Source organism: Capra hircus, chromosome 16, assembly GCF_001704415.2.
Source record: "Capra hircus breed San Clemente chromosome 16, ASM170441v1, whole genome shotgun sequence".
Taxonomy (NCBI): domain Eukaryota; kingdom Metazoa; phylum Chordata; class Mammalia; order Artiodactyla; family Bovidae; genus Capra; species Capra hircus.
In genome coordinates, this window is record NC_030823.1 from 67,451,229 (window position 1) to 67,479,206 (window position 27,978).

Sequence of the window (27,978 nt, forward strand, 5' to 3'; positions counted from 1 at the left end):
GGCCTTAGGTTATCGCCACACTTTATTGGGACCTACACTATTTCTCATTTAGAGTTTGACTTATTTGGGAGTTCCTCATGTGCAGTGGATCTGTCCCTCCATCACTGGACCACAGATTCCCCGATTTTATTCCTGTCTGCCTGTGCCAGAGTAATCTCTGAATGTAACAGTATCTTCTCCTGGATTATAAGTTCCCAAGGATTGGGCAGTCCAGATCAATCTTTATATACTCATGGTACACAGCCCGATGTCTCAGGAGTTCATGTATGTATTTAAATTTAAAATTCGTTTTTTCCTCAATAATCATGTGGTATTGAATGAGAATCATCTGTGAAATGCTTCATTAAAAGAAAAGATATGACTTTTAATTAAAGGTAATATTGAGAGAGGCAAAGGAGGAAAAGTGGATTTTAAATAGGCACAGGCACAAAATCTTGTGTAAAAGAACAGAGGGTAGAAATGCTGATAGCTGGGTGCCATTAATCCCCTGAGAATTGTCAAGATTTTTTTTTCAAAATTCTTTCACGAAACAGTCCACAGGACAGAGATGCTAAATGACTTACCCCTAAATTATAATGTACAACTCAGGACAGGAACATGTTTTTCTTGATTTTTCACCCAATATTCTTTCACTATATCACATCACCTCACCACATGGAGAGAACTCAGATAATCATGATGCATATGTATATATACATACATATTTTATAGAGAGAGAGAGTTTGTCAAACTCCTACTCATACTTCAAAACCCCACCTCAAATGTCACTTTTTGAAAAGCCTTTCATGATGCCCTCAAGTAGAGATCATGGCCTCATTCTCTGTAATCCTATGAGAAAAAGCAATCCATTTTCTATTTACAGGGCTTTCTTCCCTCGCCACCCCCCACCCCCACCACTTAAATTGTTTGTATGCTATCCTGCAATTTAACACAATGTTTGGCACATATTAGATGACCAATAATTATGAATGCATACTTATTCAATGCTGTTCTGGGCATTGCTGCCTTCTGGGAACTCACTGTTGATATAAGGCATGATGTTCTTTTCTACCTAGTTATATCTAGGGAAGTATTTAAAAAAAAAAAAGAAAGTGACAGAAAAATAAATATCATGATTTAAAAGATTAACCAAGACTCTGAATGGCACTTAGAAATTGCCCATTTTTCGAATGCTAAATATCAGTCAACAGTGAAGGACTCTAATAGAATCAGGCCATAAATGTTACCTAGTAGTCAAATGTGGGAGTAGGGGGTTCAAGCTCTGGAGTTTGGGGTTCAAATCCTAATGTATTTTCTATGAACTTACATATGTGACTTCAATTCTCTAGGCCAAAATCTATTACCTTTGGTCTTCCTTTTTAAAAATCTTATTAGCAAACCATATTCAGGCTCACCCCTTTTACCTTATAAGCATATTCTTAACAAAAAGCCTAGCGATCCCTTTAACATGTAAGACATTCTGTGCAAAGCCCCCAGTTGCACTCTTGGGGGTGGGGGCTAGGGACCAGAACTGTCCAGACAGTTCCAGGCAGAAGCAGAGCTTTATCATGACTCTGAAATCCCTGACGTGAAAAAGTCGGTATTCGAAGCTTATTCATTTTCACATGAAATTCTACCATTGACTATTTCAACATGATAAAAGGAATCCTTAGAGTTACTAAATATAATTCAGTTCAGTTCAGTCGCTCAGCCGTGTCCGACTCTTTGTGACCCCACAGACTGCAGCACGCCAGGCTTCCCTGTCCATCATCAACGCCCGGAGTTTACTCAAATTCATGTACATCGAGTCGGTGATGCCATCCAACCATCTCATCCTCTGTCATCCCCTTTAAATAGAACTGGTTATTAAAATGAATTCAATTTTTTTTGCCTGTTTGTTTGCTGATGTTTCTAGTTGATGATCACTGTGAAGAATTTGAAGAAACTGTCCTTAAAAAAAATCTGGTCAGAAATTATGTTTCAAGCCTAAAATCTGATGCCAAAATTATATGGTCATAGAAATAAGCTCATGTCCCTTATTTAAAATATGCCAAGAGCAGATACAAACTATTATACTAGGCTGGTGCAAAAGTAATTGCGGTTTTTGCACTGCTGAAATTTGCCATTTGATTCTTGAATACATTCTTAAATAAATGTGGTTATGTTTTACATGTCATTTTAATGTGCATTTCTCACTTTATGCTTTTTTGCTAATGACTTATTATTTGATTATTTTATATGTATGTGTATTTCCATTTATATGACTGTGGAAATGATGTTAAATGATGAGCAAATTTGAGCAAATTTCTTATCCGAGTTCAAAATGGGTCATAAAGCCGTGAACCCAACTCACAACATCAACAACGCATCTGGCCCAGGAACTGTGAATGAACTTACAGTGCAGTGGTGGTTTAAGAAGTTCTGAAAGAAGACGAGAGCCTTGAAGGTAAGTAGCATAGCGGCTGGCCATCAGAAGTTGACAAGAACCAATTGAGAGCAATTATCAAAGCTGATCCTCTTGCAACATGAGAAGTTGCCGAAGAACTCAATGTTGACCATTTTATGGTCATTCAGCATTTGAAGCAAACTGGAAGTTGAAAAACTGGGTGCTTCATTAGCAGACCGAAAATCAAAAAAATCGTCATTTTGAAGTGTCTTCTCTTATTGCACACAATAAAGAACCATTTCTAAATCAGACTGTGACGTACAACAATAAGTGACAACCGTTGACAACCAGCTCAGTGGTTGGACTGAGAAGAAGCTCCAAAGCACTTTCCCAAGCCAAACTTGCAGCAAAAAAAGGTCACGGTCACTGTTTGATGGTCTGCTGCCCATCTGATCCACCACAGCTTTCTGAATCCCTGCAAAACTCAGCAAATTGATGAGATGCACTGAAACTGCAATGCCTGAAGCCAATCCTGGTCAACAGAAATGGCCCAATTTTTCTCCACAACACCTGACTGCATGTTGCACAATCAGTTCTACAAAAGTTGAACAAATTGGGCTACAAAGTTTTGCCTCATTTATCATATTCACCTGACCTCTTGTCAACTGACTACCACTTTTTTAGGCTTCTCGACATCTTTTTCCAGGGAAAATGCTTCCACAATTAGCAGGAGGCAGACGTGCTTTCCAAGAGTTCACCAAATTCCAAAGCATGGATTTTTATGCTACAGGAATAAACCAACTTATTTCTCGTTGCCAAAAATAACTGTAATGGTTCCTATTTTGATTAATAAAGATGTATTTGAGCCTTGCTGGTTTTTTTTTTTCTGTTGTTGTTGTTCAGTTGCTCAGTCATGTCCGACTCGTTGCAACCCCATGGACTGCAGCACACCAGGCTTCCCTGTCCTTCACCATGTCCCAGAGCTTGCTCAGACTCATGTCTATTTTGTTGATGATACCATCTGACCATCTCATCCTCTACCATCCCCTTCTCCTCCTGCCTTCAAACTTTCCCAGTATCAGGGTCTTTTCAGCTCTTTGCATCAGATGGCCAAAGTATTAAAGCTTCAGCATCAGTCCTTCCAATGAATATTCAGGGTTGATTTTCTTTAGGATTGACTGGTTTGATCTCCTTGCTGTCCAAGGGACTCTCAAGAGTCTTCTCCAACACCACAGTTCAAAAGCATCAATTCTTCAGTGCTCAGCTTTCTTTATGGTCCAACTCTCACATCCATACATGACTACTAGAAAAACCACGGCTTTGACTATACGGACCTTTGTTGGCAAAGTAATGTCTCTGCTTTTTAAGCCTAGTTATAATTATTTAAAATTCATAGTCTGAAACCACAATTACATTTGTACCAAGCTAATATATGTAGGATGGACAGACAACAAGGTCCTATCGTATAGCAAAGGGAGCTACATTCAATATCCTGAGATAAACCATAATAGAAAAGAACATGAAAAAGAATATACATATGTATAACAGAATCACTTTTCTGTACAGCAAAAATTAACATAATATTGCAAATCAACCATACTTCTCTAAAATTGAAAAAATAAAATGGGACAAGATTTATTATTTTTATTTAAAAAGTCCTTGTTCTTTTGTTTTTATTTTTCTTCTAATAGTTACATAACACAGGGAAAATTTAATAACTTGTTTTCCACCAAGCCCCATTATATATATTCCCAAATCCCCTTCAGTTTTCTCAAGTGTGTATGCAAGTGTTGCCAATTTCTATGCATGCTACTACATGAAACGGTATTGGAAAGTTCTGGAGTAATGGTTAGAAGAGACTGAGACAGCAAGCTGGTTAGATTCACATTTCAGTATCCATTAACTTGGACGAATCCTTTCTAAACTGTAACTTCCTTATCTATAAAAATGAGGATAACAATAGCTACTCTATCTGTTTCTTGAGAGAACTACATGAGTGATGTATGTAAATCACTTGGCACAGTGCCCAGTACGTAGTAATTGCTGTGACTGCAACCCCATGGACTATACAGTCCATGGAATTCTCCAGGCCAGAGTACTAGAGTGGGGAACCTTTCCCTTCTCCAGGGGATCTTCTCAACCCAGGGATCAAACCCAGGTCTCCCACATTGTATGTGGATTCTTTACCAGCTGAGCCACAAGGGAAGCCCAAGAATACTGGAGTGGGTAGCCTATCCCTTCTTCAGTGGATCTTCCCAACCTAGGAATCGAACCAGGGTCTCCCGCATTGCAGGTAGATTCTTTACCAGCTGAGCTTTGCACTGTAATTGCAATAAATAACAGCTGTATCTCCATGAGAGTGGTAAGGAAGTTACTGGTTGATTCTGATGAAAAGCCTCGAATTATAAAACTGATTTTATATGTTAGTTCCTTAGACATCCTCAGATAACCAAAACTCTGTCTCTCCTCTATCTGGAACTTTATGAAGCACAGTTAAAAAAAAAAAAAGCCACACACAGACTACAAGAACACAACTTGAGAACCTTATTCCCCACATACTGTGCTGAATGTTCTCTTCAATGTATTAAACTGGGCTTGGTACTGAAATGGTCTCAGCAAACTTGCAGACATTTCAGGACACTAAATAAGGATATCTTTAATTCAACCATGAAACCATGAAATGTAGCTTAAAGAACATATTTCATTTTACTCTGTCATTCTGCTCACTTTTCTCAGGGTTAAATATAGATGAGAAATAAAAATGGCATCATCACTCTATGAAAGAATCTCATGCATTTTTCATAGATGTGTGACATTAATATACCTTGAGTATCCTGAGTCTGTTACTGGGGGGGTTTTTTAAGTTATATTTATGACATTCTACCATCTGCAAGTGAGATTCCAACTAGAAGGAAATATTTATATACACTAGGGAGTCATACATAATTTAATGCTGGAGCAGGAAAGAAGAAAGAAAGTGTTCCAGCATGTAGTACAACATCCCTTACAAGGATATATATCTGAGTAGGAGTTGAAGATCAAAGAATTTTCTTCTTGAGCAACACCAGATATTGAGAATAAGAATAAATTTAATTTGGATTTTTTCCATTGACTATTCCCCAGAAAATCAGGACTTACTTTACCACTGAATTAAGGGATAACACTGAAATTTTCCTTGGAATATTTACAGAGAATTTTTTATATTGCACATATATTTTTCAGCTTCAATAAAGTCTAGTAACAGAACAAATTGATACATGTTATCTGTGTAATAATAAACAAATTTTGGCAATAATCTCAGACTTTCTAAGAGTCTGCATTAAGTACATTTGTTGCAATACTGGACAATATATTTACACTCCTAGTGCCTCATATTCACTGCTTTATTGGAAATTGATATTATCTGAGAATTTTATGTTTTTTTTCTATTTTTGATTTTGCAATTCATAATACTTGTTAACAGCATGAAAATTATAAATTAAACATTTAAGACTATATGGTAAGATATAATGCAGCAATTTACTCTATGACACAAGGAACCCAAAGCTGGTCCTCTGTGACAGCTTAGAGGGATGCAAGGAGGAGGGAGGCGAGAGGGAGGCACAAGAAGGAGGGGTCATATCTATACCTATGGCTGATTCACGTTAATGTATGGCAAAAACCATCACAATATTATAAAGTAATTATCCTACAATTAAAAATAAAATATAAATAGTTATATATAACACAGCAATTTAGCAATGAAAATATGTCGGTATAAAAGGATAAAGATATTAATTAATGCTAAGTGAAGAAAATGGGATGCAAATTTTTCTATAAACTGGGATTAAAACTAGTAAAGTGATGTATGTTTTACATCAATAAAGACACTGTGATGGTCATTAATGCTGTTTATAAATATTCCAATCTTCTCCTCCTAGATATACAGGAAGTGTATTAGAACTGCAGTAATAAAGCATTACAAACTGAGAAGCTTCGAACAACAGAAATCTGTCACGTCATAGTTCTGGAGGCCGAAGTCTGAAATCCAGGTGTCAACCAGGTTGGTTCCTTCTGAGAGCTGTGCGGGAGACTCTCTCCTGGCTTCTGGTCACCTCAGGCACATCCTGGCTTATAGTTAATGTTCTCCTTGTGTTTTCACATAATCCTTCCTCTACACATACTCATCTCTGCCCAAATTTCTCTTTTTTAAAAGGACATCAGTCATATTAGATTACAGCCCACTCTAATGACTTCACTGTAATTTGATTATCTGTGTAAAAACCCCATTTCCAAGTAAGGTCACATTCACAGGTTCTAGGGGTTAGGGCCTCAACATCTTCTGATGAGTGGTATTCAACCCACAACAGAAGGACAGCATTTCCCCACCCACTCTGAAGTTAGGCCTGATTACATGACTTACAATGACCAACCCAATGTCAGGGTGTCACTCCAGCACACGATCCTATCCACCCCTTTCTTGCCTCAGCAGCCATCCAAGGATGTGCTCAGATGAATTCCCCATTAGCCTGACGCCCTAAGACATTATAAGGCTTCAATCCCGTTGGCTGCTATGAACAAGAAATAAATTTCCCCCATGTCAAGTCACTGGGATGTCCGAGCTGTCTGTCACTACACCATAACTGAACCTGCACGGACAGATATAAAAACTGGAACCTAAAAGTATAATGTACTGTAGTAGCTCTAATGCAAACCTGAACTATGTGCCATTGGCTTCATGGTCAACTGGCAGACAGCAGGAAAACTGCTAACGGAGGCCGGTAAGGCGGCGATCCGTGTTGGGAAAACTTGGGAAGCAGAGCACACACGTGCTAAACTTAGAGGTGCAGAGGAAGCCGTGCGGGAGCAAACTGCTGATACTGGGAACTGGTGCTGTCATTGCCTTTGGCGAGGTTTGCAAGAGGGAGGGGACGAACTGGCCACAGAAACTAATTGGCCCAGTTTGAAGACAAGAGAGATAGGTAATAGAGTCCATGAATTCAGAGAGTTAGAGAGTGAAAGGAGGCAACTGCTTCTCAGACCCAAACACTACAATGAAAAATTTAGAAATGCTTTAACTAACAAAGCTGATTAAAACTCAGCCTTGATCAATCCTAGCTAACAAGTCAAAAGAATCATACTCATTGCTAAAATCTCTGAATGGATTAGTGTCCCCGAGAGCAATAGTCAGCTAAGAGCATGATATTTAGAAAAGACTTTCAATAGGAGCAGACAGCTTTTTTAAAAAGAGAAAAATGAAAGATTAGGCAGAGCCCACTGCTGACCCTCTTTGGACATGATGGACGAAAATAAATAAAGATTTTCCAATTAATAATTTAGTCAAGAGAAAAGGGAAGCAGAAAGCCAAATATATACAGAGAGAAGCATAAAAGTACAGAAGTCTAGAAAAGACCTGTGATACACTTACTGGTACATGAAATCGACTGGCATCAAACACATGGAAAGCTTACTAAGTGCCTGAAAAAGCTAAGCTGCCCAAGAAGCCCCCTAAATTTGTCCGCATTCAGAAATGAAAGGAACACAAGAGAAAATGAAAATAGCTGCTGTGGTAGGGAGTTGAGTTACAAGTGAAACTAGAGTTTTATTTCCTTTCATAATGTTTTATAATTGTTTTAACAATGTCTTTATAAAAACTAAGAAATAATATATAAAAACTTAAACTCTGGGGGCAACTTTGTTCTTTCTTAAGTAAACAATATTCTCCCAAGCAGTATCAACCCAAGGTCAGGGGTGTGAGAAGTGACTTGGCATCATAAGAATCTCAGCAGGAATCAAAAGAACTTGGCTCTGCTGCAAATTTCCACAGATCCCCAGGCAAGTGAGTACAAATTATACTCAGGCAAAAGAAACTCTACTGGGTAAAATTCTGGATAGAGTAGATTCACGTCTGCATGTTTTGTGTGCTAATATTTGTTACTGGAGGAATATGTCATTTATTATACTCTTTCAGAGTTCGCTTGATCATTTTGTGCAAAATTAAGCACTATAATATATGATGGATCAGGGCTTCTGTTTCTACTTTTAAACAGTTTCCTAAAATCCTTCTTTGATTCAAACTTGCAAAATTACGTGCTTGTAAGCCCAAAAGAGTATGACAAATTGAGTGCTTGTTTAAGTCTATTATGTTATTATCTATGACAAACAATAGATGATTGTTTATCAAATCCTTGAGAAGATCAGATGATTCGATGCAAGAAAAAAAGAAAGAAAAAGTGAGGTTATACAGAGCAGAAAGAAATCTTTGATCACAAGGACTATCAGATTCAAGGCAAGGTCTCAGTGGAATTATTCGGTCTTGATTTTGATTTAGAAAGTAAGAGACCAATTCTAACCAGCCAAATCTAACCCCTTTGATCCAGTGAAATCTTCCTTGGTCTGGAAAAGAGATTTTATGATAATGAATCCCTGGGGAAATCAGACTTCAACAATTTGGCAACGTTTTCTGAACAGTCATTATTCTATGTCGCTGCAGTTTACATATCAATCAGCAAATTCAAACTGGATACTCATATGTAGAATACATTTATAGAATATCTTCCTTACCTCAGAGACTCATCTATAAAGATGAGGTTAATTCTTATCATGCTCCACCCCCAATACATATGTGGGAATAGGCAGGCACTCACACACAAAACACCCCTTATTGTCACCAGTCTTACTACAGCCAGATCCAAATAGATCCCAAAGGACCAATAAAAAATCAAGAATAAAGAATCACACACCAAAACCTCTTCAGAATGTGGCTTGTTGATTTTGGCAAAACCTCGGGGAATATGTACAAGAATGTATTATGAAGTATTTCATCAAGGAAAAAAAGAAAGTAGTTTCATATTGGGGCTAAATTTATCGATACAAGCACACTTAACAGAAATTCTGGATTTGATGTCCTTGCTCAATAGCTGGCAGTAGTCCTAAAAGTGTGCTTGGCTGGTTCACAGATTTCTTTTCTGGTTTTATTGAGAAATAATTGATACACATCACTGTAGTAACTTTAAGGAATACAGCATGATAGTTTGATTTATATATATTGTCAATGATTACCACAATAGGTTAATCTAACATACATCTCCTTATATAGATACAACAAAGGGGGAAAAAAGGCTCCTTGTGATGAGAACTCAGGATTTACTCTTCTTCATGTTGTACACTACATTCATAATACCTATTTATCTTATACTGAACATCTGTATCTTTTTACCACCTTCCTCTAATGCCCTCTCCACTTTCCCTCTGGCAAATATGAGCCTGATCTACTTTTCCATGAGTTTAGTTTAGTTTTGTTTCAGATGCCTTTTTCTATCTGACTTACTTCACGTAGCAAAATGTCTTCAAGGTATTCATTGAAGTAAATGTTATTGAAAATGGTACAATTTCTTTGGTTTAATGGTTTATTTAATGGTTTATTCCCCACGTCCAAGGAGCGGTGGCTGTGTGGGCACAGGAGGGCCGAGAGGAGCTACTCCACGATCAAGGTAGGTGGGTCGGCTGTGAGAAGACACCCTCATCCAAGGTAAAGAGCAGCGGCTGTGCTTTGCTGGAGGAGCCATGAAGAGATACCCCACGTCCAAGGTAAGAGAAACCCAAGTAAGACGGTAGGTATTGCGAGAGGGAATAAGAGGGCAGACACACTGAAACCATAATCACAGAAAAATAGTCAATCTGATCACACGGAAAACAGCCTTGTCTAACTCAATGAAACTAAGCCATACCATCTGGGGCCACCCAAGATGGGCAGGTCATGGTGGAGAGGTCTGACAGAATATGGTCCACTAGAGAAGGGAATGGCAAACCACTTCAGTATTCTTGCCTGGAGAACCCCATGAACAGTATGAAAAGGCAAAATGATAGGACACTGAAAGAGGAACTCCCCAGGTCAGTAGGTGCCCAATATGCTACTGGAGATCAGTGGAGAAAGCACTCCAGAAAGAATGAAGGGATGGAGCCAAAGCAAAAACAATACCCAGTTGTGGATGTGACTGGTGACAGAAGCAAGGTCTGATGCTGTAAAGAGCAATATTACATAGGAACCTGTAATGTTAGGTCCATGAATCAAGACAAAATGAAAGTGGTCAAACAGGAAATGGCAAGAGTGAACGTTGACATTCTAGGAATCAGTGAACTAAAATGGACTGGAATGGGTGAATTTAACTCAGATGAACATTATATCTACTACTGTGTGCAGGAATCCCTTAGAAGAAATGGAGTAGCCATCATGGTCAACAAAAGAGTCCGAAATGCAGTACTTGGATGCAATCTCAAAGATTTTTTTAAAAAAATAAAATTAAATTAAATTAAAAAAAAAAAAAGACAACAGAATGATCTCTGCTCGTTTCCAAGGCAAACCATTCAATATCACAGTAATCCAAGCCTACGGCCCAATCAGTAATGCTGAAGAAGCTGAAGTTGAATGGTTCTATGAAGACCTATAAGACCTTTTAGAACTAACACCCAAAAAAGATGTCCTTTTCATTACAGAGGATGGAATGCAAAAGTAGGAAGTCAAGAAACACCTGGAGTAACAGGCAAATTTGGGCTTGGAATATGGAATGAAGCAGGGTAAAGGCTAATAGAGTTTTGCCAAGAGAATGCACTGGTTGTAGCAAACACCTTCCAACAACACGAGAGAAGACTCTACACATGGACATCACCAGATGGTCAATACCGAAATCAGACTGATTATATTCTTTGCAGCTAAAGATGGAGAAGTTCTATACAGTCAGCAAAACAAGACCAGGAGCTGACTGTGGCTCAGATCATGAACTCCGTATTGCCAAATTCAAACTTAGATTGAAGAAAATAGGGAAAACCACTAGACCATTCAGGTATGTCCTACATCAAATCCCTTATGATTATACAGTAGAAGTGAGAAATAGATTTAAGGGATTAGATTTGATAGACAGAGTGCCTGATGAACTATGGACAGAGGTTCGTAACATTGTACAGAGACAGGAATCAAGACCATCCTCATGGAAAAGAAATACAAAAAAGCAAAATGGTGGTCTGAGGAGGCCTTACAAATAGCTGTGAAAAGAAGAGAAGCGAAAAGCAAAGGAGAAAAGGAAAGATATAAGCATCTGAATGCAGAGTTCCAAAGAATAGCAAGGAGAGATAAGAAAGCCTTCCTCAGCGATCAGCGCAAAGAAATAGAGGAAAACAACAGAATCAGAAAGACTAGAGATCACTTCAAGAAAATTAAAGATACCAAGGGAACATTTCATTCAAAGATGGGCTTGATAAAGGACAGAAATGGTCTGGACCTAACAGAAGCAGAAGACATTAAGAAGAGGTGGCAAGAATACACAGAAGAACTGTATGAAAAAGACCTTCGTGACCAAGATAATCACAGTGGTGTGACCACTCATCTAGAGCCAGACATCCTGGAATGCGAAGTCAAGTGGGCCTTAAGAAGCATCACTACATATAAAGCTAGTGGAGGTGATGGAATTCCAGTTGATCTATTTCAAATCCTAAAAGATGATGCTGTGAAAGTGTTACACTCAATATGCCAGCAAATTTGGAAAGCTCAGCAGTGGCCACAGGACTGCAAAAGGTCAGTTTTCATTCCAATTCCAAAGAAAGGCAATGCCAAAGAATGCTCAAACTACCACACAATTGCACTCATCTCACATGCTAGTAAAGTAATGCTCAAAATTCTCCAATCCAGGCTTCAGTAATACGTGAACTGTGAACTTCCAGATGTTCAAGCTGGTTTAGAAAAGGCAGAGGAACCAGAGATCAAATTGCCAACGTCTGCTGGATCATGGAAAAAGCAAGAGAGTTCCAGAAAAAAAAAAAAAACATCTATTTCTGCTTTATTGACTAAGCCAAAGCCTTTGACTGTGTGGATCACAATCAACTGTGGAAAATTCTGAAAGAGATGGACATACCAGACCACCTGACCTGCCTCTTGAGAAATCTGTATGCAGGTCAGAAAGCAACAGCTAGAACAGGACATGGAAACAACAGACTGGTACCAAATAGGAAAAGGAGTACATCAAGGCTGCATATTGTCACCCTGCTTATTTAACTTATATGAGAGTGCATCATGAGAAACGCTGGGCTGGAAGATTCCAGCACAAGCTGGAATCAAGATTGCCAGGAGAAATATCAATAACCTCAGATATGCAGATGACACCACCCTTATGGCAGAAAATGAAGAGGAACTAAAGAGCCTCTTGATGAAAGTGAAAGAGGAGAGTGAAAAAGTGGGCTTAAAAAGCTCAACATTCAGAAAACTAAGATCATGGCATCTGGTCCCATCACTTCAGGGAAATAGATGGGGAAACAGTGGAAACAGTGTCAGACTTTATTTTTGGGGGCTCCAAAATCACTGCAGATGGTGACTGCAGCCATGAACTTAAAAGACGCTTACTCCTTGGAAGAAAAGTTGTGATCGACCTAGATAGCATATTGAAAAGCAGAGACATCACTTTGTCAACAAAGGTCCGTCTAGCCAAGGCTTTGGTTTTTCCAGTGGTCATGTATGGACTGTAAAGAAACCTGAGGGCCAAAGAATTGATGCTTTTGAACTGTGGTGTTGGAGAAGACTCTTGAGAGTCCCTTGGACTGCAAGGAGATCCAACCAGTCCATTCTAAAGGAGATCAACCCTGGGATTTCTTTGGAAGGAATGATGCTAAAGCTGAAACTCCAGTACTTTGGCCACCTCATGCGAAGAGTTGACTCATTGGAAAATACTTTGATGCTGGGAGGGACTGGGGGCAGGAGGAGAAGGGGACGACAGAGGATGAGATGGCTGGATGGCATAACCGACTCAATGGATGTGAGTTTGAGTGAACCCCGGGAGTTGGTGATGGACAGGGAGGCCTGGCGTGCCGCAGTTCATGGGGTAGCAAAGAGTCGGACACGACTGAGAGACTGAACTGAACTGAACTGAATAACTAGAGATGTTTAGCATCTTTTCATGTACACGTTGACTTTCTGTGTATCTTCTTTGTAGAAATGTTCATCCTGGTTCTTTGTACATTTTTTAAATTGGGTTATTTGGACTTTTTTTTTTTTTACTGAATTGTACAAGTTCTTTATATATTGTGCACATGAAACCCTCATCATATGTATAGTCTTCAAATATTTTTTCTTATTCCATAGGCCCTCTTTTCACTTTGCTGATGACTTGTTTTTTCTGCAGAAATTTTTTAATTGGAGATAGCCCCACTTCTTTACTTTTATTTTGGCTTATGCTTTAGGTATCATTTTCAAAAATTACCAAGACCTTATGTCAAAGAGCTTTGTGTGCATGTGTGCTAATCGCTTCAGTCATGTCTGACTCTTTGCAACCCTATGGACTGTAGCCTATCAGGTCCCTCTATCCATGGGATTCTCCAGGCAAGAATATTGGAATTGGCTGCCATTTTCCTCCTCCAGGGGATCAGGTCCCTCTATCCATGGGATTCTCCAGGCAAGAATATTGGAATTGGCTGCCATTTTCCTCCTCCAGGGGATCTTTCTGAACCAGGGATCGAACCCACATCTCCTAGGTCTTCTGCATTGGCAGACAGATTCTTTACCACTGGTGCCACCTGGGAAGCTTGAGGGAGCTTTCCTCCTGTTTTCTTCTAGGCATTTCATGGTTATAGATCTTATACTTAAGTATTTAATCCATTTTTAGTTAATGTTGTGAGTGGTGAAATATATGGGTCCAGTTTCCTTTAACACGTGAAATTCAATTATCTCAGGCCCATTTATTGATTTGCTAGTATTTTATTGAGAATTTTTGCATCTATATTCCTTTGGGAATATTGGTTTGTACTTCCCTTTCCTAGATAGTTCCTTTTCTGGTTTTGGTGTCAGAATAATGCTGACCGTGTAAAAGGCATGTAGAAGTGTTCTGTTCTCTTTGATTTTTCAGAAGAGTTTGAAAAGAATTGGTTTTATATCTTTATTAAACGTTTGGTAAAAAATCAACAGTGAAGCCATATAGTCCTGGGCTTTTCTTTATTAGGTGACGTTTGATTACTGACTTAATCCCTTTTCTAGTATTGGTCTAATCAGTCTATCCTCCACTACATCCTGGAGTTTGTTCATATTCATGTCCATTGATTCGGTGATGCTGTCTAAGCATCTCACCCTCTGCCATTCCCTTCGCCTTAAGCCTTCAATCTTTCCGAGCATCAGGAGGGTCTTTTTCATGAGTCAGTTCTTTGCACTAGGTGGCCAAAATATTAGAGCTTCAGCTTCAGCAATAATCCTTCCAATGAATACTCAAGGCTGATTTCTTCTAGGATTTACTCGTTTGATCTCCTTGCAGCCCAAGGGACTCTCAAGAGTCTTCTCCAGCACCACAATTCAAAAGCATCCATTTTTCAGTACTCAGCCTTCTTTGATTATACAGACCTTTGTCAGCAGAGTGATGTCTCTGCTTCTTAACATGTTATCTAGGTTTGTCACTGCTTTCCTTCCAAGGAGCAAGCATCTCTTAATTTTGTGACTGAAATCACTGTCCACGGTGACTCTGGTGCCCAACAAAATAAAAACTGTCACTTCTACCACTTCCCCTTCTATTTGCCTTAATGTATTGGCTTCACTTATCATCATATAATGGACTTTTTGTCTCTTTACCAATTTTAAAGTCTATTGTGTCTGATAAGGATATATACCCTTTCTTTTTGGTTGTTGTTAACACTTGCTTGTTAAGAGTCCCTTGGACTGCAAGGAGATCCAACCAGTCCATCCTAAAGGAGATCAGTCCTGAATATTCATTGGAAGGATTGATGCTGAAGCTGAAAATCCAATACTTTGGCCACCTGATGTGAAGAACTGACTTGCTGGAAAAGCCCCTGATGCTGGGAAAGACTGAAGGCATGAGGAGAAGGGGACGACAGAGGATGAGATGGTTGGATGGAATCACTGACTCGATGGACATGAATTTGAGCAAGCTCCAGGAGTTGGTGATGGACAGGGAAGCCCAGCAAGCTGCAGTCCATGAGGCTGCAAAGAGTCAGACACAACTGAGTGGGGAACTGAACTGAATATCTGCTTGAAATGTCTTTTTCCATCCTTTCATGCTCTGTCTTCCTTTATCTTTAAGGCTAAAGTGAGTCTTTCGTAGGCAGCATATTGTTGGATCTTGTTCTTTTATCCATTTAGTCATTCCATGTCTTTTAATTGAAGAATTTAATTTGTTCATGTTTATAGTTAAATTAAAAGACTTACTATTGCCATTTTGTTAAATGTTCTTTGGTTGTTTACAGATCTGTTGTTCCCTTTCTTTAACTACTTCTTTCATTCTTCTAACCCAACAGCAATTTATTTGCAAACATATTAAAAATCTGACAGTACTACATTTAGGGATGAGTATATTTTTATTTTGATGTCTTCTGGTATCAGTATGCTTTAACTTCTTAATTGTGTTCTTTTGAATGATTACTACAATATTTTCTCTTGTGATTACCATGAGGTTTACATAAATATCTTAAACTTATAATACCATATTTTAAACTGATAACAATTTAACTTGAACAGCATTTGTAAATTTAACATTTTTATTTCTCTTTCTTTTTCTCCTCATATGCTAGGTTACTGATGTTACAATTTACATTTTTTGTGTGTGTATTATGTAACATGACATTATTGTAATTATGGTTATTTTTACTATTTTATTATGTCTTTTTTTAACTTTTAGAGTTTTTTGTGAATTATGCATCACTAGTACCATATTGCAGAACTATGACTACCATTATCAGCGAGATTTACACTACCTTTCTATGTTTTCATGATGTTAATTAGTGTTCTTTTACTTCCACTCAATGAATTCACTTTAGTATTTCTTGTACGGCAGGTCTGGTGACAGTGAATGCTTTCAGCTTTTGTCTAGGAAAGTCTTCTCAAGAAGACATTCTAAAGGTCAGTTCTGAAGGAGAGCTTTGCCAGTATATAATTCTTGGCTGACAGCTATTTTCTTTCAATATTTTGAATATGTCATCCTGTTGCATCCTGGCCTGAGAAGTTTCTGTTGAAAATCTGCCAACAATCTAATGGTGGTTCCCTTGTATAAAACTTCTCTCTTTTCTACTGCTGCTCTTAAAATTCTTTGTCTTTGACCTTTGACAGTTTAATTATAACATGTTTCAATGTAGCCCTATTTCAGTCGAGTTCAGTTCAGTCGCTCAGTCATATCCGGCTCTTTGCAACCCCATCAACCACAGCATGCCAGGCCTCCCTATCCATCACCAACTCTCGGAGTTTACTCAAACTCATGTCCACTGAGTTGGTGATACCATCCAACCATCTCATCCTCTGTTGTCCCCTTCTCCTCCTGCCTTCAATCTTTCCCAGCATCAGGGGCTTTTCCAGTGAGTCAGTTCTTCACATCAGGTGGCCAAAGTATTGGCGTTTCAGCTTCAACATCAGTCCTTCCAATGAATATTCAGGACTGATTTCCTTTAGGATGGACTGGTTGGATCTCCTTGCAGTCCAAGGGACTCTCAAGAGTCTTCTCCAACACCACCCCTCAAAAGCATCAGTTCTTCGGTGCTCAGCTTTCTTTATAGTCCAACTCTCACATTCATACATGACTACTGGAAAAACCACAGCCTTGACTAGACAGACTCTTGTTGACCTTTGTAGCCTTATTTAGGTTCAACCTATTTGGCCTCATCCATCTGGGATGTTCCTTTCTAGCCTCAGATTCAGAAGCCTTTAGTCATTATTGCTTTAAATATTCTTTCTGTCCCTTCTCTTTTTCTTCTTCTGGAACTTTCACATTTTCATTGTTACCATGTTTGTTTTCATTGTGTCCCATTATTCCCATAGGTTTTCTTCACTCTTTTTCATTCTCTTTTCTTTTGCCCTTTTGACTGGGTATTTCCAATGTCTTATCTTCCAGGTTACTGACTCTTCATGGTCAAGTCTACCTCTGAAACTCTCTACTGAATTCTTCAGTTCAGTTATGGTATCTTTCAACTCTAGAATTTCTGAGCTTTTTTATGTTTGCTATTTCCTTGTCAAATTTCTCATTTTTGTTTATTCATTGTTTACTAATTTTGTTTAGCTTATTTGTGTTTTCTTGTAGTTCACTAAACTTAAGAGAATTATTCTAAATTATTTCTTTGACAATTCATAGATTTCCATTTCTTTAGGGTTAGTTAATAGAGCTTTATTTTGCTTTTCTTTGCTGATGTCATTTTTACTTTATTTTTCTGACCCTTGATTCCTTACTGCACATTTGCATAATCAAGTCCCTCCTCCAGAATTCACACATTGCTTTAGCAGAGACTTTTTTACCAGTAAGTTTAGTTTGCATTACAAGATGTGTCTTTTGATACTGTCCTTAGACTAGTAGGGTCTGCTTGCTATTATGGTTTACTTGAGGGCAAGTCTGCTATTCAGATTCTGAGGACAGGCATGGGTGTTGTGCTGAGGCTGAGGGTAGTTGGAAAAGACTGCTGGCTTGGTCCCTAGCCAAGTAAGGCTACAGGATGAGCTCTGTGGTTGTCTGGACTCTGGTCAGGCCGACTGGTTGGTTAGGATTGGATACCACATTCAGCAGTAGTGTGTGCACACATTTGTGCTCAGTCATGTCCAGCTCTTTGCAATCCCATGGACTATAGCCCACCACGCTCCTCTGTCCATGGGATTCTCCAGGCAAGAATACTGGAGTGGGTTACCATTTCCTCCTCCAGGGGATCTTTCCAATTCAGGGATCCAACCTGTGTCTCTCGAGTCTCTTTAACTAGCAGGCATATTCTTTACCATTGTGACACCTGGGAATCCCCATTCGGTAGTAGATGGGGCTATCAATTAACTGTGCTGCACTGGACCCGGGGCCTGTGCAGCTGAACATTAGGGGACCAAATCAGTCCATAGGAGGCACTGAATTCCCCGGCCAGGTGAGACCACCAGTTTTGCTCTGCAGACGGTGAACCCATAGATTGTCACTCTGTTCAAGTGCCACTGTAGCAAAGCAAGCAATCAAAATGGTCCAATTCTTTGGCAACGACCAGGGGCCCGTAAGAGGAAAATATATGGGCAGCTAAGATCCTATTTGATTTTTTTTAAATGAAAAATGTTCCAAACCTAATAAACAGAAGTTTGGTGTGACAATAATAAATGGAGTTCAGACAAGGCAATCTCAGTAAATCACCCCACATATTTTGAAGTTATTTCCCCAGTTTCTAACCCAATAGCTGAAATAGATCTTTTCAGGAACTGGAAAGTTCTCTAGACTGGCTCACTAGCCCAAGGTGTATACTCTTGATACCTCAGAAACAGATGCATGTTCTAGAGAGCAGGGGCTAGATCCTAGAGAAATAAAGAGGCTTGACAACTCAGTAATGAAGACAAGTCAGCATACAGTCATTTCAAGTGACTGAATATCTCCTCTAAAGAAAAAAACTCTTCACCCCACCAATCAGAAGGAGAGGCACAATATACCGTATGCCTCTTTCCATGTGAAAGGCAAAATAAGTCACACTTGGAGAAGATGCTCTGATACATTTACTAAATGACCTATCAACCACTGGCCTTGAGTGAGGTCAATAACAAGATAATGTGTTCTGGCTGGTTAGACGGTAGAATCAGCCAGTCGTCGGAACTTTTGCCATCAACGCTATGACCCAAAGATGCCAGGAAACTCAAAGGGCCTTAGGCAGATCAAGTTGTTGTATGGAGACTGTAACAAACTCCTCTAGGACAATCAGAGAGGAGTCCCCTTGGGTTCCAAAGGAAAGTCCTCTTTATCTTTTTTTTAATTTGGCTAAGATCCATATTTATTATTTTCAAAATAGATACAAAATTAGGAAGAGGCAGAACCAGAACTTGAAATTAGGTCTGACTGCTACCAAAGTCTGTATTCTCATTACTGAATTATATTGCTCCTCTTGGGACTACAGAAAGGCCCATACAACTCATCACTGAAACAACTGATTGACCATATTACCTAGGGAAAGTTCTCTTATTATACAGGGATTTTCAACTATATTTTACACAGAATGTTAAATGTAGAATAATTAAAATCAGTGATCACAAGGTGCCTATTAATCAGATGACAAGGGGATTTTGTTTTCAATGATAACTACATAATACTCGATCTTTATCGGTACTAAAAACAATGAAATCTATCCTCTTCCCCTCTTTGGGGACATGTGGAGTAGGAAAAGGGAAGTCAATAATGGGCAGGCTGCACTTGAACCCAGCTACACTCACAAAGCAAGGCAAGTGGATTTTCCTTTTCAACATACAAATATGTCCTTGTAAGTCCAATATTAAACAAACAAACAAAAAAAGTTTCCTTGACCCACTGATAGAAGGCCCCTTTTAGAAGCTACTGCCTTGCTATTAGGTTGGTGTAAAAATACTTGCGGTTTCATATTGTTGAACTTTGCCCTTTGATATTAAATACACTCTTAAATAAAAGTGGTTAAGTTATACATCATTTTAATGTGCATTTCTTGCTTTATATTTCTTTGTGAATGACATTACTTGTTGTGTATTTTGTAATTTTAGGCTACGGAAATGATATTAGACAAAAAGCAAATGAGCAAATTAATTTGTTCTTGTTGTTCAGTCATTTAGTCATGTCCGACTCTCTGCGACCCCACGGACTGCAGCATGCCAGCCCTCCCTTGTCCATCACCATCTCCTGGAGTTTGCTCAAATCCATGTTCATTAAGTCGGTGATGCCATCCAGCCATCTCATCCTCTGTCATCCCCTTCTTTTCCTGCCCTCAATCGTTCCCAGCATCAGGGTCTTTTCCAATGAGTCAGCTCTTCGCAACAGGTGGCCAAAGTATTGGAGCTTTAGCTTCAACATCAGTCCTTCCAATGAACACCCAGGACTGATCTCCTTTAGGATGGACTAGTTGGATCTCCTTGCAGTCTAAGGGACTCTCAAGAGTCTTCTCCAACACCACAGTTCAAAAGCATCTATTCTTTGGCACTCAGCCTTCTTTATGGTCCAACTCTCTCATCCATATATTACTACTGGAAAAAACAGCTTTGACTAGATGGACCTTTTGTTGGCAAAGAGATGTCTCTGTTTTTTAATATACTGTCTAGGTTTGTCATAGTTTTTCTTCGAAGGAGCAAGCATTTTTTTTTTTTAATTTTCATGGCTGCAGTCACCATCTGCAGTGATTTTAGAGCCCAAGAAAATAAAGTCTGTCGCTGTTTCCATTGTTTCCCCATCTATTTGCCATGAAGTGATGGGAGACTGGATGCCATGATCTTCGTTTTTTGAATGCTGAGTTTTAAGCCAGCTTTTTCACTCTCCTCTTTCATCTTCATCAAGAGGCTCTTTAGTTCCTCTTCGCTTTTTGCCTTAAGAGTGTTGTCATCTGCATACCTTATCTGCGATTTTCTTATTTGAGTTCAAAATGGGTCATAAAGCAGTGGAGACCACTTGCAACATCAACAACATATTTGGCCCAGGAACTGCTAACAAACAGGGCAGTGGTGGTTCAAGAATTTTTGCAAAGGAAATGAGAGCCTTGAAGATGAGGAACGTAGCGGCCAGCCTCTGGAAGCTGACAACAACCAACTGAGAGCAATCATCAAGAAGCTGATCCTCTTACAACTACATGAAAAGCTGTCGAAGAACTCAGCATTGACCATTCTATGGTCATTCAGCATTTGAAGCAAATTGGAAAGGTGAAAAACCTTGGTAAGTGGGTGCCTTGTGATTTGACCCCAAATCAAAATTATCATTTTGAAGTGTCATCTTCTCTTATTCTATGCAGCAACAATGAACCATTTCTTGACTGGATTGTGTCGTGCAATGAAAAGTAGATTTTATATGACAACCAGAGACAACCAGCTAACTGGCTGGACAAAGAAGAAGCTCCAAATCACCTCCCAAAGTCAAACTTGCACCAAAAAAGGGTCACAGTCACTGTCTGGCAGTCTGCTGCCTGTATGATCCACTACACCTTTCTGAATCCCAGTGAAATCATGACATCTAAGGAGTGTGCTCAGCAAATCAATGAGATGCACTGAAAACTATGACACTTATAGTTGACACTGGTCAACAGAAAGAGCCCAATTTTTCTCCATGACATCGCTTGACCACACTTCGCATAATCACACTTCAAAAGCTGAACCATTTGGGCTACGAAGTTTTCCCTCTTCCTCCATATTCATCTGACCTCTTGCCAAGCAACTACAACTTCTTCAAGCATCTCAACAACTTTTTGCTGAGAAAATGCTTCCATAACCAGAAGGAGGCAGAAAATGCTTTCCAAGAGTTCACTGAATGCTGAAGCACAGATTTTTATGCTGCAAGAAGAAACAAACTTATTTCTTGTTGGTAAAAATATGCTGATTGTAATGGTTCCTACTTTAATTAATAAAGGTGTATTTGAGTCTAGTTATAATGATTTAAAATTCACTGTCCAAAACTACAATTAGTTTCAGAGTGTATAATTTATAGCAAGATATGAATGACCATGGCATCTGAGCTGTATGTGATCTGGATGGTATAAATTCTGGCATATCCATCTTCAAGAAAAAAAAAATACACAGGTCGCTGTGTATTTTGTATAGTTGGGCTCCAGCAAGTCCTAAAGACACAGGAAAGTTGCCCAAGCATGTTGCATATGCCTCTTACTCCAGCTGGCCCGGCCCTGCTGCTGTGCCAGCTCTTTTCAAGTCTCATGGTAAGAGTATACCAAACAACATTCCTTCAGAACAGTCAAATCACTTTATAGTAAAGGAAAAAGCTAGGGGCCATGGGATTCACTGGTATGATCATATTCATCATCATTTACATGCACAGATATTAGACAAGCAGTCATTAGAGACTTGTTCACAGTGTCCAAAAGGATCCAAAAGTTGAAAAGTTGGAGTGCTACCATGCAAGATACAGTAAATGCTCTGAAATAGAAGCAAATCTATGGAACCTAACAATGGTTTCATTAGTTGGAAGCTGACAGTTTCAGACACCTTCTAATAATGGGTAAAAATGAGGGAAATTATGGTATGGCAGTGGTGATTATTTCTGATGAGCCAAAAGAATAAACTGGCAGCTACTGCCTAGAGGACAAGAAAAAGAGTATGGCCAGAGGCCAGACTATCTTTTGTAGAATCCCCCTGGTATAGTCAAGTCTAGGGGAAGAGTTAATTAATTAACCTACTCTGTGCCAGGCACTGGAATAGGCATTTGGAATACTGAAGTGAAAAAATGGGCAAGACTAGAATCATCCTGACCCCAAAAATCATGTGAAGAGTTGACTCACTGGAAAAGACCCTGATGCTGGGAGGGATCGGGGGCAGGAGGAGAAGGGGACGACAGAGGATGAGATGGCTGGATGGCATCACTGACTCGATGGACGTGAGTCTGAGTGAACTCCCGGAGTTGGTGATGGACAGGGAGGCCTGGCGTGCTGCGATTCATGGGGTCACAAAGAGTCGGACACGACTGAGCGACTGAACTGAAACCGACCCCAAAAAAAGAGAGAGGCAAGGGATTATCTAAAGAGTTATGCAGAAGCATAGCATCAGCATCCCTCTGTTCTAAGCAATCCAAGATATTTAAACCAGAATATTCTAAGTCTGGACTCTGATCATTTCACTCTTCAAAATCTTAGTAGCCATCTACCAACATATCTCACCTCTGTCACCTACTGAATTAAGTGATACCCTCTCACCATGGATGAGCTTTCTGGCATTATGCCCACTACCTCTCTGTCTCTACAGAATGGTATGACTTTCTGTTCTCCAAAGCACACACCATGCTTTTATGATACTGTACCTTTGCTTACCCTGTGCTCTCCATCTATACTGTTACATCTCTACCCATTAAAATTCCATCCATCAGTTACGGCGCATCTCCAACGGCACCTCCTACATAATACCTTGCAAATCTACTGCCCAAAACATATAATCTCTTCTTCTTTTGAATTTGTCAGAGTATTTCGCATTTCTTCTCTTACATCAGTCATAGTATCCATATTATAATTATTTGTGGACTTCTCTTCTCATTTTAGAATGGAAATAATTTAAATATTTTTCTTTGTGGATCCTAAAGCACCTGGTAGGTATCCCCTCGCAAAATATGACTGAATAAGATTACTGGATGAATTCGGCACATTATGCATCAACTGCTAACACATGAAATGACACACGTTCTGTGTGAAGAAAAGTTAAATCACCATGTCCAATATGACAAAGGTGCTTATTGGAAAGCAAGTAGCCTTCTAACATGGCTTCTTGTACTAGAGAGGCTGGAAAACTAGGACCTGGGGACACACCAGCCAGAGTTTTTGTACTTCCCAGAAATTCGATTATATATATACATATATATATAATGACTTGGGCTCCTCACATGACTTGGACACCAAGAAAGCAAACACAATCACATTATAGTTGGAAGTGGGTATGAGTGATGGAGACAGTGCCTCACTAAAGGAAACTGGCCAGAGACTCGTTTGCCTGCTTACAGCAATGTCCTGTGCAGGCCCAAAGGCAGCAAGTGTCATGTGCCATTTACTCAGATGGCATTTATCTTTCTTCTAGCTCAATTTTATAACTACATTTGGCTGGGATATTATGTCTGTAGTTTTTCACTGTGCATTTCCTAGAAAAGACACATCAGCCAGTTGTTAGAAGGAATCATTACTTGTTTTCATGGAATCTGAAACGGATTTTTTGATTAAATTTCTTTGACTTGTTTATAACATGTCACACTGAAGTATTTTCCCCAGACAGTAAGGCTTTAATGAATTTTAAATTCTAGGCTTCATAAGAGATTTTAAATATCCAAAGCAATTAAATTCTTTATAAATTAAATCCTTCCTGTGTAATGTGTCGAGGTTCTAGCCATTATTTGAAAATAATTGTTTTATTTGTTTAGCACTATGTTACAGAGCGTTTGTTCTTTGTTGTTCCTGGCTTTCACTAATAACAGTGGAACAACAATAGAGTATTCTATCATTTTTATTATGCTATATGCCCCCATTTCCCCTCATTTTATATTAAATACAATAGGTAGAAAATAATCACACCATCAAATCTACTGACAGAAAACCATAGTAATGCATTCATGCCTGACTAGGAAACACGGATTGTTACCATCCTTCAAAATCAAAAGACATTAATACTGCACGGCAAACACTCAATATGAACGGGTCTTAAATTCCTGCTGCACCAAATTCTCTCAGCTTCCCAAAGATAGCCAAACCTTCAAGATTCCATCTTAAATTTCTTTCAGTATCAGATCATACATCATACTACTAAGTAATAAAACTCAATGATAGAACACAGGCTTTTATGTCAGTAAAAAGCTTTTGCAAAGTTGTTCATGCAGACTGCTGTGTCAGGCACACATGCCTGGTATATTTCTCTCTAAAAGCAGTTCCTTAATGGCTCTCTCTGGGGTGCTGAGTTAATTATTAGTCTTAATTTATAGTGCTCTCCATTCAAGAATTATAAAGTCTTCTCCACTCATAAACTTACTGATAGGATATACTGTTACAGTATTTCCACAGAATATCTTGACAATGTATTAAGCCTTAATATACATTTGAAAGCCTTAAAAAAAAAAACAACTGCATACTTTTGTCCAAAACCTGCAACTTCTAGAAATTTATCCTAAGAAAAAAATTACTCTGAAAGATGGCATCATATATGTGCATAATAATGTTAGATGCAACATTGTTAATCATATTAAAAATTAGGAAAAACCTAAATATCTAGCAATAAAAGACTGGCTAAGAAAATGACAGTACATTTTGTTACCTGGTGGCTACCAAGCATATATTAAATATGTTCTAGAAAAATATTTATTGGCATGCAAAAAAGTCACAATAGATTATTAAATGAAAAAAAAAAATCACATCACTCAAATACTATTTTGTTCAAATATGTATCAAGAAAAGGGGTGGACTGCTTACAAAGCCAGTACACTTCAGTTCCAACCCCCACTTTGCACCCGCCCTTCTAAAGTCAGGCATATCTTTGCTCAAGAGAAAAGGAACAGCTTCAGTCACTGCCCTAGATTGGAGGTCACCGTCTATATCCCAGGGATCATCTGGGAGTTCGTGAGCCTGCAGACTAGCAGACCTACCTCCATCTCTGCCAGGTCTGCAAACACATACCTTAGAGAATCTTCTACAGCATTCAGATCCTATGTTTGTCCCCTAAAAGAAGGATCTGAATGAGTCACTGCCTAGACGGAAACACCTTTCTAGATTTGATATAGAATGTTGTTGTTGTTGTTGTTTAATCACTAAGTCATGTCTGATTCTGTGCAAATTCATGGACTGCAGCCCACCAAGCTCCTCTCTCCACACGATTCTCTAGGCAAGAATAACAGAGTAGGTTACCATTTCCTTCCCCAGGGGATCTTTCTGACCCAAGGATCAAACCCTCATCTACTGCTTGGCAGGAGGATTCTTTACCACCGAGCCATCTGGGAAGCCCATTTCTATAGAATATGTTATTTCAAAATTGTTGTCTTATGAAGAAGCAATAAATGATTGCTTAACCCAAAATGTGGCAGGGGGGAGGATAATCAAACAAAATATTAAACAGTAATTTGTTATTTTTCTGGATTGTGTGACATTTGTGGTCATTTTCAAGTTTATAAAATTCATGGTTTCTGTGATCTCCTTTACCTTTCTATATAAATATTCATTTTTGAACTCAAATTTGTATCTACGCTTGTGTGTTCCTTTTTTTAAAAGTCCTCCAAAATGTAAAAGTTTGGATCTCATAAAAGTTCTAGATTCATTCCTGATCTAGAAAAAGTACTGAAAAGACCAAAATATACGTGGCATTAACAATGAAGAAACCAATCATGTTACGGGGGATTCTTATCTTGCTCTGCTTTTCCATGTTTCCTACACTATGTAATTATACTTTTTTTAAAAAATATACAATAGGAAATGTTTAGAGAATTGCAGTATTTTTTGTATCCTATCATATATCCTATATCTTAACTAACCCCCTAGGCTGAATTTAAAATATGATTTAAAAAATAAACACTACATCCTATATCATAACTAACCCCTTAGATGAATTTAAAATATGATTAAAAAAATTAGCACTACACACAGTCTATCCACTTGGGCACATAAGAAGGATGCCTTACGTTCAGTTAGCACTCAGTGACTGAGTACAAAACACTGGGGAAAAAAACTCTTTAAAAATATAGTCTTTATATTTAATTGAGAGAAATATCTTGCTAATGACATTTTTAACATTGGAAGCTTATTAAATTACCTAAATTAGCCTATGAATTGAGCTGCCCATAGATTAATTAAAAGCTATTCCGGGAAAACATAAAATTGCAACCAGCCCAAGAAATTATTAAACACCTCTCACAGATACGAGCCCTTCTTTAGGTATGAAGGAACACAAAATAATTACACTGAGAGAGTTTCTCGGTGGAGGTTTATAATTGAAGAAATAAGGATGTACAATGAAATAATTCATGAACAAAACTAACATCCATTACCACTTGTGTAAAAGTACATGGCAGAAACATCTGAAGAACAAGGCAGTATATATATATTAAGATTCTGATTAGGTAGCACAAATTTGGAAGGATTTAGAGAAGGAAATAAATCAATGTGTGTAGATATCCTGAATGAGGTCTTACAGAATATGGTAAAACAGGACTGGAAAAGGCCTTCCAGATTATATAAATGTATTTTTCTAAAATTCAGGGTAAATGTGAGCATAGCAGGGCTAAGAAACAGGAGGGAGACCAACATGAAGGAAGCAAATCGTATTTGTAGAGGAGAGTTGGACTAAAGAAAGCTGAGCGCTGAAGAATTGATACTTTTGAACTGTGCTGTTGGAGAAGACTCTTGAGAGTCCCTTGGACTGCAAAGAGATCCAACCAGTCCATCTTAAAGGAAATCAGTCTTGGTGTTCATTGAAAGGACTGATGCTGAGGCTGAAACTCCAATACTTTGGCCACCTCATGCGAAGAGTTGACTCATTGGAAAAGACTCTGATGCTGGGAGGGATTGGAGGCAGGAGGAGAAAGGGACGACAGAGGATGAGATGGCTGGATGGCATCACCGATTCGATGCACATGAGTTTGGGTGAACTCCGGAAGTTGGTGATAGACAGGGAGGCCTGGCGTGCTGCAATTCATGGGGTCACAAAGAGTCGGACTGAGTGACTTAACTGAACTGAACTGAAAGATTCATATGGACTTTTTAAAAGATGACTAGAGAGTGATATTTGAAAAAATTCATCTCTGCTGTGAAATATAAACTAAGAAAGTCAGTGACCTAAATAAGTTTTAATTGAGGAAATGCTCTTGATTAGAAAAACAAAAACGCAAATTATTGTAATTATTCATCCAAGTCCAGTTTTGTTAACCTAGAATTATTTGCATAACTAACTCTCTCCTGTTGAAACCTGAAAACATGGACATATGTTAAAATATACACATATATCTTTTATTTATTAGCAAATGTCAATAACTGAACCAGAATAATTTGCATGTTTTGTATAGATATGGCTAGATTAAGAAATCAAGTTTATAAGAATCCATTTCATGGTAACTTGGTGTACTCTGGCCAGGCATAATTCTCAGTAGTGAAAGGGAATTATTTTTCACATGTCCACCAGGTACTCTATTAAATCTTTTTAAAAATATTATGATGGTTAATTCATTTCCTGGTAGAGAGAGAACATTTTCTCCTCT